This window comes from Bos mutus, chromosome 10 (genome assembly GCF_027580195.1).
Source record: "Bos mutus isolate GX-2022 chromosome 10, NWIPB_WYAK_1.1, whole genome shotgun sequence".
NCBI lineage: Eukaryota > Metazoa > Chordata > Mammalia > Artiodactyla > Bovidae > Bos > Bos mutus.
The window spans coordinates 55,722,263-55,740,225 of NC_091626.1; the positions used below are offsets into that span (position 1 = coordinate 55,722,263).

Genomic DNA, 17,963 nt, shown 5'->3' on the forward strand with positions numbered 1-17,963 from the left:
GTGCAGTCTTGGTTTGATACACTTACATATTGCACTATGATTCAGTTCAGTTCAGTTCAGTCACTCAGTCCTGTCTGACTCTTTGCGACCCCATGAATCGCAGCACACCAGGCCTCCCTGTCCATCACCAACTCCTGGAGTTCACTCAGACTCACATCCATTGAGTCAGTGATGCCATCCAGCCATCTCATCCTCTGTCGTCCCCCTTCTCCTCCTGCCCCAATCCCTCCCAGCATCAGAGTCTTTTCCAATGAGTCAACTCTTCACATGAGGTGGCCAAAGTACTGGAGTTTCAGCTTTAGCATCATTCCTTCCAAAGAAATCCCAGGGCTGATCTCCTTCAGAATGGACTGGTTGGATCTCCTTGCAGTCCAAGGGACTCTCAAGAGTCTTCTCCAACACCACAGTTCAAAAGCATCAATTCTTCGGCACTCAGCCTTCTTCACAGTCCAACTCTCACATCCATACATGACCACAGGAAAAACCATAGCCTTGACTAGATGAACTTTTGTTGGCAAAGTAATGTCTCTGCTTTTGAATATGCTATCTAGGTTGGTCATAACTTTCCTTCCAAGGAGTAAGCGTCTTTTAATTTCATGGCTGCAGTGACCATCTGTAGTGCTTTTGGAGCCCAGAAAAATAAAGTCTGCCACTGTTTCCACTGTTTCCCCATCTATTTCCATGAAGTGGTGGGACCGGATGCCATGATCTTCGTTTTCTGAATGTTGAGCTTTAAGCCAACTTTTTCACTCTCCACTTTCACTTTCCTCAAGAGGCTTTTGAGCTCCTCTTCACTTTCTGCCATAAGGGTGGTGTCATCTGCATATCTGAGGTTATTGATATTTCTCCCGGCAATCTTGATTCCAGTTTGTGTTTCTTCCAGTCCAGCATTTCTCATGATGTACTCTGCATATAAGTTAAATAAACAGGGTGACAATATATAGCCTTGATGAACGCCTTTTCCTATTTGGAACCAGTCTGTTGTTCCATGTCCAGTTCTAACTGTTGCTTCCTGACCTGCATACAAATTTCTCAAGAGGCAGATCAGGTGGTCTGGTATTCCCATCTCTTTCAGAATTTTGCACAGTTTATTGTGACCCACACAGTCAAAGGCTTTGGCATAGTCAATAAAGCAAAAATAGATGTTTTTCTGGAACTCTCTTGCTTTTTTGATGATCCAGCAGATGTTGGCAATTTGATCTCTGGTTCCTCTGCCTTTTCTAAACCCAGCTTGAACATCAGGAAGTTCACGGTTCACATATTGCTGAAGCCTGGCTTGGAGAATTTTGAGCATTACTTTACTAGCGTGTGAGATGAGTGCAACTGTGCGGTAGTTTGAGCATTCTTTGGCATTGCCTTTCTTTGGGATTGGAATGAAAAGTGACCTTTTCCAGTCCTGTGGCCACTGCTGAGTTTTCCAAATTTGTTGGCATATTGAGTGCAGCACTTTCACAGCATCATCTTTCAGGATTTGGAATAGCTCAACTGGAATTCCATCACCTCCACTAGCTTTGTTCGTAGTGATGCTTTCTAAGGCCCACTTGACTTCACATTCCAGGATGTCTGGCTCTAGGTGAGTGATCACACCATCATGATTATCTGGGTCGTGAAGATCTTTTTTGTACAGTTCTTCTGTGTATTCTTGCCACCTCTTCTTAATATCTTCTGCTTCTGTTAGGTCCATACCATTTCTGTCCTTTATCAAGCTCATCTTTGCATGAAATGTTCCTTTGGTATCTCTGATTTTCTTGAAGAGATCCCTAGTCTTTCCCATTCTGTTGTTTTCCTCTATTTCTTTGCATTGATCATTGAAGAAGGCTTTCTTATCTCTTCTTGCTACTCTTGGAACTCTGCATTCAGATGTTTATATCTTTCCTTTTCTCCTTTGCTTTTCACTTCTCTTCTTTTCACAGCTAATTGTAAGGCCTCCCCAGACAGCCATTTTGCTTTTTTGCATTTCTTTTCTATGGGAATGGTCTTGATCCGTGTCTCCTGTACAATGTCACGGACCTCATTCCATAGTTCATCAGGCACTCTATCTATCAGATCTAGGCCCTTAAATCTATTTCTCACTTCCACTGTATAATCATAAGGGATTTGATTTAGGTCATACCTGAATGGTCTAGTGGTTTTCCCTACTTTCTTCAATTTAAGTCTGATTTGGCAATAAGGAGTTCATGGTCTGAGCCACAGTCAGCTCCTGGTCTTGTTTTTGTTGACTGTATAGAGCTTCTCCATCTTTGGCTGCAAAGAATATAATCAATCTGATTTTGGTGTTGACCATCTGGTGATGTCCATGTATAGAGTCTTCTCTTGTGTTGTTGGAAGAGGGTGTTTGTTATGACTAGTGCATTTTCTTGGCAAAACTCTATTAGTCTTTGCCCTGCTTCATTCCGTATTCCAAGGCCAAATTTGCCTGTTACTCCAGGTATTTCTGGACTTCCTACTTTTGCATTCCAGTCCCCTATAATGAAAAGGACATCTTTTTTGGGTGTTATTTCTAAAAGGTCTTGTAGGTCTTCATAGAACCGTTCAACTTCAGCTTCTTCAGCGTTACTGGTTGGGGCATAGACTTGGATTACCGTGATATTGAATGGTTTGCCTTGGAAACGAACAGGGATCATTCTGTCGTTTTTGAGATTGCATCCAAGTACTGCGTTTCGGACTCTTTTGTTGACCATGATGGCCACTCCATTTCTTCTGAGGGATTCCTGCCTGCAGTAGTAGATATAATGGTCATCTGAGTTAAATTCACCCATTCCAGTCCATTTCAGTTCGCTGATTCCTAGAATGTCAACATTCACTCTTGCCATCTCTTGTTTGACCACTTCCAATTTGCCTTGATTCATGGACCTGACATTCCAGGTTCCTATGCAATATTGCTCTTTACAGCATCGGACCTTGCTTCTATCGCCAGTCACATCCACAGCTGGGTATTGTTTTTGCTTTGGCTCCATCCCTTCATTCTTTCTGGAGTTATTTCTCCATTGATCTCCAGTAGCATATTGGGCACCAACTGACCTGGGGAGTTTCTCTTTCAGTATCCTATCATTTTGCCTTTTCATACTGTTCATGGGGTTCTCAAGGCAAGAATACTGAAGTGGTTTGCCATTGCCTTCTCCAGTGGACCACATTCTGTCAAATCTCTCCACCATGACCCGCCCATCTTGGGTTGCCCCACGGGCATGGCTTAGTTTCATTGAGTTAGACAAGGCTGTGGTCCTAGTGTGATTAGATTGACTAGTTTTCTGTGAGTATGGTTTCAGTGTGTTTGCCCTTAGCTATTAATAATACCAAACATGGAAGTGTAGATACCTCTGAGATTTTCATTCCCTTTGCACATTAAGCCAGAAGTGGGACTGCTGCATCTTATGGTGGTTCTATTTTTAATCTTTTGAGCAACCTCCATATTGTCATCCATAGTGGCTACATCAATTTACATTCTCACCAACAGTGCACAAGGTCTTTTTTCCACACCTTCTCTAACACTCAAGCTCTTGTCTTTTTGATAAAAGCCAATCTGACCAGCATGAGATGATATCTTTTTGTGGTTTTGATTTGCATTTCTCTAAAAATTAGAAGTGTTGAGCATCTTTTCATGTACCTGTTGGTATTTGCATATCTTCTTTGGAAAACTGTCTACTTAAATCCTTTGCAATTTTAAAAATCATATTGTTCTTTGGATATTGAGTTGTATGAGTTGTATGTTCTTTGCATATTTCAGATATTAGCCCATTATCTGATATATGATTTATAAACAGTTTCTCCCATTCCATAGGCTGTCTTTCATTTTGTTGATAGTTTCTTTGCTGATTAGAACTTTTTAGTTTGATGGAATCCCATGTATTGAAGTTGGTTTCTGTTGTTTGTACATTTCATGTTATATGCAAAAAATTGTTGCTAAGAGACATGTCAAGAAGCTTTCTCCCTCCATTTTCTTCTAGAAGTTTCACAGTTTCAGGTCTTACATTTAAGTCTGTAACCTATTTTAATTGAAGAAATTCTCAGTTCCCCATTGAGTATTCTTGGCTGCCTTGTCAAATATTAGTTTACTGTATGTGTGTGAGTTTATTTCCAGGCTCCTGATTCTGTTCCATTGGTCTATGTGTCTATTTTTATGCCAGTATCATACTGCTCTGATTAATATAGCTTTGTAATATAGTTTGAAATCAGGAGGTTTGGTATCTCTAGCTTTGTTCTTCTTGGTCAGAATTGTTTTGGATATTCTGTTTTTTATAATTCTATGCAATTTTAAGATTTTTAAACATTTTTATGAAAAAATGCCATTTGAATTTTGATATAGATTCTAGTGAATCTTTTCAGATTTGATAATAGTATTTTAGGTTTTGTGTGTGTGGTCAGTTCTTGTTTCTTTAAAGAATCCTTATCTTTTAGAATTACTGAGATATTTATAAAAAATGATATGATACTTGGGATTTATTACCAAATAATTAAGAGGAGGGAAATAAGTGGAGGTATTGGTAAAATAGGATTGGCCCTAAGTAGACAATTACTGAAACTGGGTGATGAGTATATGAGTGCTCATTATATATTCCTACTTTTTGAAATTTTTTGAAAATTTCCATATTTCCATGTTAATTTATTATTTAGAAGAAAAGAAGAAGAGTTGAAAGAGACAAGTTGTGATGAAGTAGCTGTTGAGGTGGGGTGCCCGGGCAGACATTTGTCAACCGCTGACTGCCAGGTTTGCTTTGTCTGGTCTCTGACTGCACCGAAGTGTCTGTCTCCACCCTCCCTCCTTCACTGCCCCCAAGGGCCCTTTCCCAGGAGGGAACTCTCTCAGTGGCCATGCCCTTCTGGACCTGTGGACTCCCATGGACCAAGGTAGGATGAGCACATGTGACCATGTGAGGCTACCACTGTTATGGAACAATGACTGAGTTTACAGTGTGGCCCTCCCATAATCAGAGCACTCTCAAAAGCAAAGAGTTGAGACATGTGAGGAGAAAAGGGAGGAAACTTCTTGACCAGGAACCTCCTGCAGTTTAGGGAAGGCAGAAGTGCTTTTTGGGTCAAAGGTTGGGGAAAATTCTGGTCTAAGGAGTGAATTGAACTAGAGTGACAGATAAATCATGCAAACCATCTTTGAGTTCATTTCTTTATGAAAATTAAAAAGCCCTACAGGCAGACATGCTTCTTGTTTGCTCAAAGATGCACTTTAGAAATGGCTGGAGGCTCAGTGGAAGATCAGTGTTTCAGGATAAAAAACACATTTCCCACAGAAGCAATGCTACATGTGGTGTTGGGTTTCTAAGCTCTCCATCAATCTTTAAAATTGTATATAATCTTTAAAAATTGTGAATCACTAGGGACTTTCTTGGCGGTCCAGTGGTTGAGGCTCGGTGCTTCCATTGCGGGGGGCACAGGTTCAATCACTGGTCAAGGAACTGGGATCCTGCATGCCTCAAGGTGTGGTCCCCGCAAAAAATTGTGAATCACTTTATTGTACACCTGAAATGTATATACTATTATAAATCAATTATACCTCAATAAGAAAAAGACAAGAAATCTGAAAGACTAGACACTTATCTAGCTGAAAGACACCACTGACTTTTAGGTATGACCCTAGTGCTATACTGCAAATTTGACATTCACTGTGGCACTTACCACAATGACTTCATGTGGACATGTGTCTGTGCATGCTAAGTTGCTTCAGTTGTGTCTGACTCTTTGCCACGCTATGGACTGTAGCCCTCCAGGCCCCTCTGTTCATGGGATTTCCCAGGTAAGAATACTGCAGTGGGTTGCCATTTTCTCCTCCAGGGGATCTTCCTGACCCAGGGATGGATCCTGTGTCTCTTATACCTCCTGCATTGGGAGGCAGGTTCTTTGGCACTGGTACTACCTGGGAAGCCCCAGTAGATCAACTATACCTCAATTTTAAAAAAGATAAGAAATCTGAAAGACTAGACATTTATCCTTAAAAAAAAATGGATTCGTGTTACCTCTTTACCATATGTTGAATGCAAGTGTATAAGGAAAAGCTATTCAATTATTTAACAAAAAAAAAGTTACAATTATTTTGTTTCATCTGAGTGTTATTTGTGAAACTTCAATGAAATCATCTTATCAACTGAAGGAAAATTAATTTTTTCCTTATTGAAGAAAATTGACTTCAAATAAAAAAGAAAGTATATGCAGCCAGTTTAAATGCTTAGCATTTGCACCTGAAGTAACAAAGACAATTTTCAAGCTTTGGGAAGTTAGAGAACGCCTGTGTTACCTGTCAGGCTAGCAGAGATGTGTGCCCGGTAGCCCTCGGGAACTGTCAGTGAGATTCAGAGGAGGGAGAGAGTCCTTCCAGTTAGGAAGCCAGGGTAGCAGTGAGATTTGAGCTGGGCTTAGAGTGGTGGATACATTTCAGGGGCGGAGCAATCCCTCTGACCTCCTTCCTCAAATTGTTTTAGATTATTTATTTATTTATTTATTTTTGGCTGTGCTGGGTCCTTGTTGCTGCCCGAGGGGCTTTCTCTAGTTGCAGAGAACAGGCTCTAGGGCGTGTGAGCTCAGTAGTTGTAGCACATGGGTTTAGTTGCCATATAGCACATGAAATCTTCCCAGACCAGGGATCAAACCAATGTCCCCAGCATTGCAAGGTGAATTCTTAACTACTGGACCACCAGGAAAGCCACCTTCCTCATCTTTGTTAAGGATAATTCTGAAGTGTGCTTTGGGGCAATTCTCATATTAGCCTGAATCAGGCCCAGGGATGAAGCCTGATTACGAGGAAGTGCCAGGACTAAAGCCAGATCCATCAGAGGGAGACAAAAATGTGCTCAGAATGTGCTGAATGACAGCCCTGCCTCCAGGCCTTCAGGGTGCCTCTGGCTGATCATCGTGGCCCCATGCTCCTCCTCTGTCAGATTCCAGTCTGCAGTTCCTGACCTGGTTTCCCACTTCCACTTCTGTCAAAACTGCAGGGTCAGATTGGCTCTTATCTTTGTTTTTGTTATGATGTTCCAAATACAGGCTTCCTCAAGTGGTCTTTTCCACCAGGCCCATAACTTCTTCCTGAAACTAGCATCCAGAATACAAATACCAGATCCATCAAGCAGGTTCAAAAAATAGGTCTCGGATGGCTTCCTTATTTCGGGAAGCATTGGATTAATTATTTCCACTCAGGAAAATATTATGCTGGAGTCCATTCCTGCTTCTAGTCCCCAAGTGAACTCCAGTAAGAAACAAATGAAAAGCAGTTTTAGTGCGTGTAAATCAAAGGAGGAAAGGGCCTTGTTTTCCCTCACATGAAACTTTAATAAGGAGGATAGACTCTCTTGACTCCCTCCTTTCCACTCCCATAGCATAGATGAGTTCCTACTCATTTGTTCATCTCTCATTTGTTTCTCAGCCATCTGAGCCAACTGTCCATATCAGTTATCTATTGCAACAGTAATGCTGTGTAAATCTCCCAGTTTTAGTAGCTTCAAACAACAACTGTTTCTTATTGCTCATGTGTCTGTAGGTTAGATGGGGAATTCTGATGACTTAGGCCAGTCTTGTCTGAACTCAGCTGGGCTTACTCTAGGGGCAGCTGGTGGCTGAGCTGGGGGCTGGTGGATCCAGTGTGGCCTCAGATGGGATGAATTGGTTCTCCTCTGCAGACTAGCCTGGGCTTATTCTCTCTTCCTGTAGCAGTCTTGCTCCCATGGCTGAGGCAAGGGATCCTAAGAGAAGAGCAGAAGCATTCAAGATCACCAGAGTCCTAGACTTGAAATGGCACATCACACTTCTGCTCCATTCTGTTGGCCAAAGCAAGTCACAAGGTCAGCTCCGATTCCAGCAGGGAGAGCACACACTCTGCCTCTTAATGGGAGGAGTCGTGAAGTCAGTACGCAGGGGGATTGCTACAGGGGGGTCAATAACTGTGCCCATGAATGCCAGAAATCTGTCAGAACTGCCAACATAATTTTTCTTTTAGTTGTGGACTTAGTCCAACTTCATACATTAATGAAACATTCAGATTCTACTTCCAAATTCCTAATTCCTAGGGAACTGGGAAAGCAGAACACGCCAGCCTTCTGTAACCCTTCTTCAAGTGACAAACATTTCCAGAGCACCCACCGTGCCAGCCCCTCGCTCAGTAGGTCCTGGGGGATGCAGGGAAATGACCGCGCTCTGTAGCCCAAGTGCTCAGCCCAGAACAGGGAGGGGAGATGCCATTGAGCACCTATGGGAATTGCTGGGGGAAGTGATATTTAGTCTCAGGTTAGAGTTTTACAGAAAGAGAAGGAAGGGCGGGGGTGTATCCCAGAGATCTTGAAGCTGTAACGAAGGTCGTGTTTTCAGGAAAGAGAGCTGCTTTTAGGGAAGGGCAGGCATGGGTTCTGAAGGATACATGAAGCCACTGCAGGGCTTGAGCTGAACTCCTGTGCCCGGGTTTGCTTTTGGAAATATCTCTGGGGCAGCAGGGGGCTTCCTAGCTGACGGTAGTGGTAAAGAACACGCCTGCCAATGCAGGAGATGCAAGAGACGCAGGTTCGACACCTAGGTCGGGAAGATCCCCTGGAGGAGGAAATGGCAACCCACCCTAGCACTCTTGCCTGGAAAATTCCATGGGCAGAGGAGCCTGGAGGACTGCAGTCTGTGGAATCACAAAAGAGTTGGGCGCAACTGAGCTGCTGAGCCCTAGGACAGCAGAAAGGTGGAGTGACAGCGGAAGACAGGGAGACTGGCTGGGAGGCTATTTCCATTCCAAGACTGTCCTTCCAAGTTCACGTTTCTCTGAGGCCCACCTGCTGGCTGATCTGCAGAGCCTCTCTGCCACAGCTCAGAAGTACATAAGCCTGTGTGCGGTGGGGGCAGGGCTGGGAGGCTTTGCCCTTCTCTGCTCTTGGCTGACTTCGTAACAGGTTAGCCTTTAAACTTCTGGCTCATTCCAGACACTGTGCCTCGGGCCCTGGGAGAGAACTTACCCTCCCTGACCCTGCATAACATTTCCACTTTCTGGGAAATGCAGCCTATGCATGATCAGGTGAGAGAGGTGCACGAAAATCCTCTATGTCTCAAACCTCCCTTCTCTGCGTTGATCCTACTAAAGCTCCATCCTGGGAGAACTGCGGGGGTAATTTTCCTCTGCTGACACCTAGTTCAGTTCCTGAGCTTTCAGAGCCCCTGCCTGTCTCCCACCACAAGCGGGTTTTCACAGAATTCCTGGGGAGAATGATGGGCAGAAGAGCGGCCCCAAGACGTCCATGTCCTGCCCTGATCCCTGATGTGTCAGGGGCAAGGAGGCCTGATGGTTACAGGTCTCACCTGGACCCGCGAGACCCTCGAGCAGCAGGCTCTTGGGAGCCAGGGCTTCTGGGTCACACCTGGATCGTGGGAACATGCTGACATCAGTTAGCCAACAAATGCGACTCATTTGAAGTGACTATTGATGGCTGAAAGGGTGCCGGGGAGACAGGCAGCGGGACCGCAGCCCAGGGTGTAAGGGGGAAGGGTCAAGAGGCTGATCTTTGGTACTGGGACCTGGGCAGGAAGGGGACCCCAGCAGGCGCCACGGCACTGAGGTGGTTACTGCTACCCACAGCCCCGCCCCCCCCACCCCGTGACAGTCATTCACGGCAGGCTCCACGTGGCTTCCCTGCCTCAGGCAGAGATGCAAGCTCAGCCAGGGAAGGGCGGACTTGGCTGGTGTGTGCTCCTCAGCGAGCACGTGGGAGCCAGTTCCTGCTGGTGCCCCTCACTCCTTCAGTGAGCAGGAATTCTGTCACACAACGGCTTGTCTCTCCTCAGTAAAATCCCCCACAGCTAGCTGTTCACAGTCTGAAGAGAGAAACGTTCCATTCTCAAAGTAAAGAGAAACATCCCTTCTTCCAAAGAGCTGCTAAGAGCCAGCTGCTAACTAGGTGTCACTTGAAATCCCTAGACACCAGTTCCCATAGCAACCCCAGGGCACTATCACAGCCTGCCCTTGATACATGTGGCTTTAGCGAGGGGTTTTGAAAGAATCAAATATTTTGTACATGAGTTTTAAACCCAGTTTTTAGGTAGACATCAAGGGGTTCCTTACCTCAAGTAATTTGATGAGAAAGTCGCTGGTTGGTTCACTCCATGAAAACAGCTACTCTGGTGTGATGATCAGTGGCTGGGAGCAGTAGGGGAGTCGGTGTAAAGGCACTAAGACTGCATCCTGTGATGAAGGGAACCTCTGAGACTTAGCATCATGTTTGAAATCCTTGGACAGCCTTCTGTGCACAGTGCTGTTTGGAAATGATGCCCGGAATCAGAGGAGCCATAGGTGCGTGATGATGGCAGCACTGGGGTGAGCCCTCCACCAGCCTGCATGATTCAGCGAACCTATGTCTGCACTTAGCTGCTTGATTCGACCACATCAGTGCCTTCTGATGAGGACAGCCCTCTCCTCTGCCCTCTCTTGGGCACTGTAGTGGGTGAGTTAAGATTCTCCCCAGGCCTTCTTCTCTGAGAACAGGTTGTCTTGACCCCTGGCGTGGATTCTCCAGGCACACAGGCTTCTTAGAGAAACAGGCTGGGATTTCAAGGTTGAGAAAGGGAAAGAACAGATAAGCCAGGACTAGCTTGTGGTGCCAGAAGATAGAGAAGTGCTGGGAACATGATGACATATCCAAAGATCACAGGAGCCAACTTGCAAGGACTCTCAACAGCCAGAACTGGGGAATCTGAGCAACAGAGTAAATAAGGATAACAGTGGATCATGACCCCTAGAGTCAAATGAGTGTATTTTGCTAAGTGAAAGAAGCCAGATTCCCCAAAACTACATATTGCATGAATCTACTTATATGACATCATGGAAAAGGCAAAATCATAGGGATGGAAAACACATCAGTATTTGCCAGAAATAGGGGTTGATCATGAAAGGACAGCATGAGGGAATTTTGGAGGGTGATGACACTGTTTCATGGCTGTGATGGTAGACATATGAGGCTATATGTTTGTGAAAACCCACAGAACTGCAGGCTTCAAAGAGTGAATTTTACTGCGTGTAAATTAAAAAAATAAATAACTGGGATGATGTGTGTTTTCCTGAATTGGAGGTTCAGTTCATTTCAGTTGCTCAGTCGTGTCTGATTCTTTGCGACCCCATGAATTTGCAGCACGCCAGGCCTCCCTGTCCATCACCAACTCCAGGAGTTCACTCAGACTCATGTCCATCGAGTCGGTGATGCCATCCAGCCATCTCATCCTCTGTCGTCCCCTTCTCCTCCTGCCCCCAATCCCTCCCAGCATCAGAGTCTTTTCCAATGAGTCAACTCTTCGCATGAGGTGGCCAAAGTATTGGAGTTTCAGCTTTAGCATCAGTCCTTCCAAAGAACACCCAGGACTGATCGCCTTCAGAATGGACTGGTTGGATCTCCTTGCAGTCCAAGGGACTCTCAAGAGTCTTCTCTAACACCACAGTTCAAAAGCATCAATTCTTTGGTGCTCAGCTTTCTTCACAGTCCAACTCTCACATCCATACATGACCACAGGAAAAACCATAGCCTTGAAGAGACGGACTTTGTTGGCAAAGTAATGTCTCTGCTTTTGAATATGCTGTCTAGTTTGGTCATAACTTTCCTTCCAAGGAGTAAGCATCTTTTAATTTCATGGCTGCAATCACCATCTGCAGTGATTTTAGAGCCCAAAAATACAAAGTCTGACACTGTTTCTACTGTTTCCTCATCTGTTTCCCATGAAGTGATGGGACCAGATGCCATGATCTTCGTTTTCTGAATGTTGAGCTTTAAGCCAACTTTTTCACTCTCCTCTTTCACTTTCACCAACAGGCGTTTTAGTTCCTCTTCACTTTCTGCCATAAGGGTGGTGTCATCTGCATATCTGAGGTTATTGATATTTCTCCCAGCCATCTTGATTCCAGCTTGTGCTTCTTCCAGCCCAGCATTTCTCATGATGTACTCTGCATATAAGTTAAATAAGCAGGGTGACAATATACAGCCTTGACGTATTCCTTTTCCTATTTGAAACCAGTCTGTTGGAATAGGAGGTAGGTTGCTGCAAATGAACCTAATCATGATGTATAATGTGACCACACTGAAGGGAGTAGGGAAGAAAAGAACCAACCTAAGTGTCTTGGGAAAACAGGGGTTTTGACTTACTACCATCAGATGAGTATCTAAAGGTAAAAAGAATGCAGGCAAACACTGTATTTCTAGTATTTGTACCTTGTGCGCATGTGCTAAGTTGCTTCAGTCGTGTCTGACTCTTTGCGACTCTATGGACTGTAGCCTGCTAGGCTCCTCTGTCCATGGGACTCTCCAGGAAAGACTACTGGAGTGGGTTGGCTGGCACTCCTCCAGGGTATCTTCCTACGTTGGTAAGTGGGTTCTTTACCACTAGCACCACCTAGGATATATTTTTCATAGGAGTATGTGTTAGTAACTCTGAAACCACCTTCGGTATAGACGGTGTGTGCTAATTCACTAAGTTGTGTCCAACTCTTTTGTGACCCCTCTTTTGTGACTGTAGCCCGCCAGGCTCATTTGTCCAAGGGATTCTCCTGGCAAGAATACTGGAATGGGTTGCCATTTCCTCCTCCAGAAGATCTTCCTGACCCAGGGCTCTAATTCGCATCTCTCGCATTGGCAAGCAGATTCTTTACTACAAGGCCACCTGGGAAGCCTTGAACAGCTAAGTAAATACATTATAGATAATGGGAGCCAGATTTCTCACTGACAGAGAAGGAAATTACAGGTAAGAAAAGGGGGAGGCTAGAATGAACCCTGTGGTATTGGATTGAAATCTGAGTTATCAGTATGAATGTATTATACATGTATGTGTGTCATATATATAGTATACATCATATGTATACAGACAGGTAGGTAGATACAGGAATATGGATGTATGTGACTGTATGGGCTAATATATAATATGTTCTGGTCGCTCAGAGGGCCTAGAAGCACGACACCAGTGAGAGTAAGTGCACCTGGTGCTCAGGTCTTCGTTTCTAAAAGGAGCCAGGTGTTTTGTGGTGAGGTTGATTCCTGGTCTTGGGCAGGGAAAATATAAGAAGAGCCCAGAGCATCTTGCGTTCGTGCTCAGTCACTCGGTTGTGTCCGACTCTTTTACGACCTATGGAGTAGTCCCCCCAGGCTACCCTGTTCATGGGATTTCCAGGCAAGAATACTGCAGTGGGTTGTCATTTCCTTCTCCAGTGGATCTTCCCAATCCAGGGATCAAACCCACATCTCTTGTGTTTCCTGCATTGGTAGCTGGAGGCTTTACCACTGTGCCACCTGTGACAGAAAGTAAGTAAATGCTCAAAAAAGGTCAGGGACACATTAAAAGGGAGCAGAAGACAGCCTGAAGGAGCTCCCAATGACCAAGGCGGAAATAATTAGAGTAACAAAATAATGAAAACATTGGAGTATAAGCCATAGAATAAAATAAATATACACGAGTTCATACTCATAAAGCAAATAAGCAACTGGATGAGAAATGACAACTCTTCTGTTGTCATTCTGTCTCTCAACAGAAGAGAGAGTTTCGATTCTTACAATTATTAATGATGAGAATAGCATAATATCAATAATTATTATTATTTAATGAGGTGCATATAAAATCATTAGACAAACATATTAGTAAAAGTTTAATGTAGGCATGATTCATAGAAATTAAAATTGGTGGGCAAAATTTGAAGGGAAACAACAGGTTATCTGCATAGCCTCAAAGTAGCTCCTTTAAGTTATTTATTAACTACAAAAAGAACAATAGTAACTTTAGAGTGAAAAAGCCCAGCAGGCACCACCTTAACCAAATGGTCAGGGTTAATATCACTAGGAATAAGACATGGAAATATCATAACCCCCTGACATGATGCACTGAGGGCCCATTTCCTTTGTACTGTCGTTGGCAAAAATGGATAACTTCAGTCTAACCATGAGAAAACATCAGATAAACCCCAGAGGGGGACATTCTACACAATAACTGACTAGTATTATTCAAAAGTCTCAAGATTATAAGACAGGGAAAGATTGAGGATCCATCCAAGACTGGAAAAGACCAAGGAGACAAAAGCAGTGTGACATCCTGAAGGATCCTTAAGAGGAAAAAGGACAGTGGATAACTAGAGACAACTCATGAAAATGTAATAACGTCTGTAGACTATAGTGGTTTGTATCCATGTTAATTATCTGATTTTCATAGATGTACCATAGGTGAAGTGAGATGTTAACATTTGAGAGATTTCGGTGAGGAATTTTGGAAATTCTTCCTCTCACTCCCAGCTTTATTGTTACAGTTGACTTATTGTGTATGTTTAATGATTGCAGCCATGAAATTAAAAGATGCTTACTCCTTGGAAGGAAAGTTATGACCAATCTAGATAGCATATTCAAAAGCAGAGGTATTACTTTGCCAACAAAGGTTCATCTAGTCAAGGCTATGGTTTTTCCTGTGGTCATGTATGGATGTGAGAGTTGGACTGTGAAGAAAGCTGAGCACCAAAGAATTGATGCTTTTGAACTGTGGTGTTAGAGAAGACTCTTGAGAGTCCCTTGGACTGCAAGGAGATCCAACCAGTCCATTCTGAAGGCGATCAGTCCTGGGTGTTCTTTGGAAGGACTGATGCTAAAGCTGAAACTCCAATACTTTGGCCACCTCATGTGAAGAGTTGACTCATTGGAAAAGACCCTGATGCTGGGAGGGATTGGGGGCAGGAGGAGAAGGGGATGACAGAGGATGAGATGGCTGGATGGCATCACCGACTCGATGGACATGAGTTTGAGTGAACTCCAGGAGTTGGTGATGCACAGGGAGGCCTGGCGTGCTGCGATTCATGGGGTCGCAAAGAGTCAGACACGACTGAGCGACTGAACTGACTGAAGGTGTACCCTGTGATGATTTGATGCACTTATATATCACAAAATGATTACCACAATAGGGTGGGTAATCCATCACCTCGCATAATTACGCCTTTTTTTTTTTGGCTGGGACTTATCTACTCTCTTGCAATTTTCAAGTATATAATACAGTATTGATAACTATGGTCTTCCCTGATAGCTCAGTTGGTAAAGAATCTGCTTGCAATGCAGGAGACCCCAGTTCGATTCCTGGGTCAGGAAGATCTTCTGGAGAAGGGATAGGCTATCCACTCCAGTATTCTTGGGCTTCCCTTGAGGCTCAGCTGGTAAAGATTCTTCCCACAGTGTGGGAGATCTGGGTTTGATCCCTGGGTTGGGAAGATCCCCTGGAGAAGGGAAAGGCTACCCACTCCAGTATTCTGGCCTAGAGAATTCCATGGACTGTATAGTCCATGGGGTCGCAAAGAGTTGGACATGACTGAGTGACTTTCAAAAAAAATGGATAATGATAGTCATTATATTGTGTATCTTAGACCCCCAGAACTGATTTTCTAACTGGAAATTTATAGCCTTCCACTGACATCTCCCCCTTCCCCCAATGCCCAGCCCCTAGCAGCCACCATACTACCTTCTGTTTCTATGACTTTGGTTTGTTAAGATTATAGATATAAGCGAGATTGTATATTATTTCTCTTTCTCTGTCTGACATTTCACTTTGCATATTCCCCTCAAGGTCCACTCATGTTATGGCAAAGGGCAAGATTTCCTTTGTTCTCATGACTGAATGATATTCCATCATGTGTGTATATATACAAAAATATGTATATATACCCACAAACACACACATCATATCTTCTGTATCCTTTCATCCATCAACAGACCCTTAAATTGTTTTCCTGTCTTGGTGATTGTGAATAATACTGTGATGAATGTGGGAGTTTATTTCTTTGAGATCCTGATTTCATTTCCTTTAGATATATACCTAGAAATGGAATTGCTGGATCATATGGTAGTTCTACTTTTAATTTTTTGAGGCTTCACTAATTTCCATTCCCACCAACAGTGCACAAATATTTCCTTTTCCCTAAATCCTCTCATCTCACACGCTAGTAAAGTAATGCTCAAAATTCTCCAAGCCAGGCTTCAGCAATATGTGAACCGTGAACTTCCAGATGTTCAAGCTGGTTTTAGAAAAGGCAGAGGAACCAGAGATCAAATTGCCAACATCAGCTGGATCATCAAAAAAGCAGGAGAGTTCCAGAAAAACATCTATTTCTGCTTTATTGACTATACCAAAGCCTTTGACTGTGTGGATCACAATAAACTGGAAAATTCTGAAAGAGATGGGAATACCATACCACCTGCCTGCCTCTTGAGACACCTATATGCAGGTCAAGAAGCAACAGTTAGAACTGGACATGGAACAACAGACTGGTTCCAAATTGGAAAAGGAGTACATCAAGGCTATATATTGTCACCCTGCTTATTTAACTTATATGCAGAGTACATCATGAGAAACGCTGGGCTGGAGGAAGCACAGGCTGGAATCACGATTGCCAGGAGAAATATCAATAACTTCAGATATGCAGATGACACCACCCTTATGGTAGAAAGCGAAGAGGAACTAAAAAGCCTGTTGGTGAAAGTGAAAGAGGAGAGTGAAAAAGTTGGCTTAAAGCTCAACATTCAGAAAACGAAGATCATGGCATCTGGTCCCATCACTTCATGGGAAATAGATGGATAGATGAGGAAACAGTGGAAACAGTGTCAGACTTTGTATTTTTGGGCTCCAAAATCACTGCAGATGGTGATTGCAGCCATGAAATTAAAAGACGCTTACTCCTTGGAAGGAAAGTCATGACCAACCTAGATAGCATATTCAAAAGCAGAGATATTACTTTGCCAACAAAGGTCCATGTAGTCAAGGCTATGCTTTTTCCAGTGGCCATGTATGGATGTGAAAGTTGGACTGTGAAGAAAGCTGAGCACCAAAGAATTGATGCTTTTGAACTGTGGTGTTGGAGAAGACTCTTGAAAGTCCCTTGGACTGCAAGGAGATCCAACCAGTCCATCCTAAAGGAGATCAATCCTGGGTGTTTATTGGAAGGACTGATGCTAAAGCTGAAACTCCAATACTTTGGCCACCTCACGTGAAGAGTTGACTCATTGGAAAAGACCCTGATGCTGGGAGGGATTGGGGGCAGGAGGAGAAGGGGACGACAGAGGATGAGATGGCTGGATGGCATCACTGGCTCGATGGACATGATTTTGAGTAAACTTTGGGAGTTGGTGATGGACAGGGAGGCCTGGCGTGCTGCGATTCATGGGGTTGCAAAGAGTCAGACATGACTGAGTGACTAAACTGAACTGAACTGAAATCCTCTCCAAATCTTTTCTTTTTGAGCATAACCATTCTAATAGGCATGAGACGATATCTCATAGTTTGTTTTTTTAAATGCGTATTTATTTATCTGGCTGCATCAGACCTCAGGTGCAGCACGTGGGATATGCACTGTGTCATGAGGGATCACGTGGACTCTAGCTGTGCTGTGCAGCTTAGCTGCCCTGTGGCATGTGGGATCTAGTTTCCTAACCAGGGATCAAACCCACATCTCCTGAATTGTAAGGTGGATTCTCAACCAGGGACGTTCCTCATACTTTAAAAACAAATTTGTTTTTTATTGAAGTATAGTCCATTTACAACATTGTACCAATCTCTGCTGTACAATATAGTGACTGATTATACACACATAGACATTCTTTTTTAAAATATTCTTTTCCATTATGTTTTATTACAGAATACCGAATATAGTTCCCTCTGCTATACAGTGAAGTGAAGTGAAGTCGCTCAGTCGTGCCCTACTCTTTGCGACCCCATGGATAGTAGCCTGCACCAAGCTCCTCCATCCATGGGATTTTCAAGGCAAGAGTACTGCCATTTCCTTCTCCAGGGAATCTTCCCAACCCAGGGATCGAACCCAGGTCTCTCACATTGTAGACGGATGCTTTACCGTCTGAGCCACCAGGGAAGTAGAACCTTGTTTATCCATCCTATATACAATAGTTTGCATCTTCTATCCCCAACCTCCCACTCCATCCCTTCCCTACCCCCTCCCACTTGGCAGCTGCAAGTCTGTTCTCTGTATCTGTGAGTCTGTTTCT

The 17,963-nt window shown here is 43.8% G+C and overlaps 1 long non-coding RNA gene across 1 annotated transcript in view; it reads left to right on the forward strand.

Annotated features, from left to right (window-relative positions):
- LOC138989521 (uncharacterized) overlaps positions 1–17,724 on the forward strand; it is a 46,788-nt gene extending 29,064 nt beyond the window's left edge. Inside the window, exon 3 of the long non-coding RNA XR_011465813.1 lies at positions 17,600–17,724. This is a non-coding gene — a long non-coding RNA (uncharacterized lncRNA). The remainder of the gene's footprint in view (positions 1–17,599) is intronic.
- Positions 17,725–17,963: the final 239 nt, after the last annotated feature.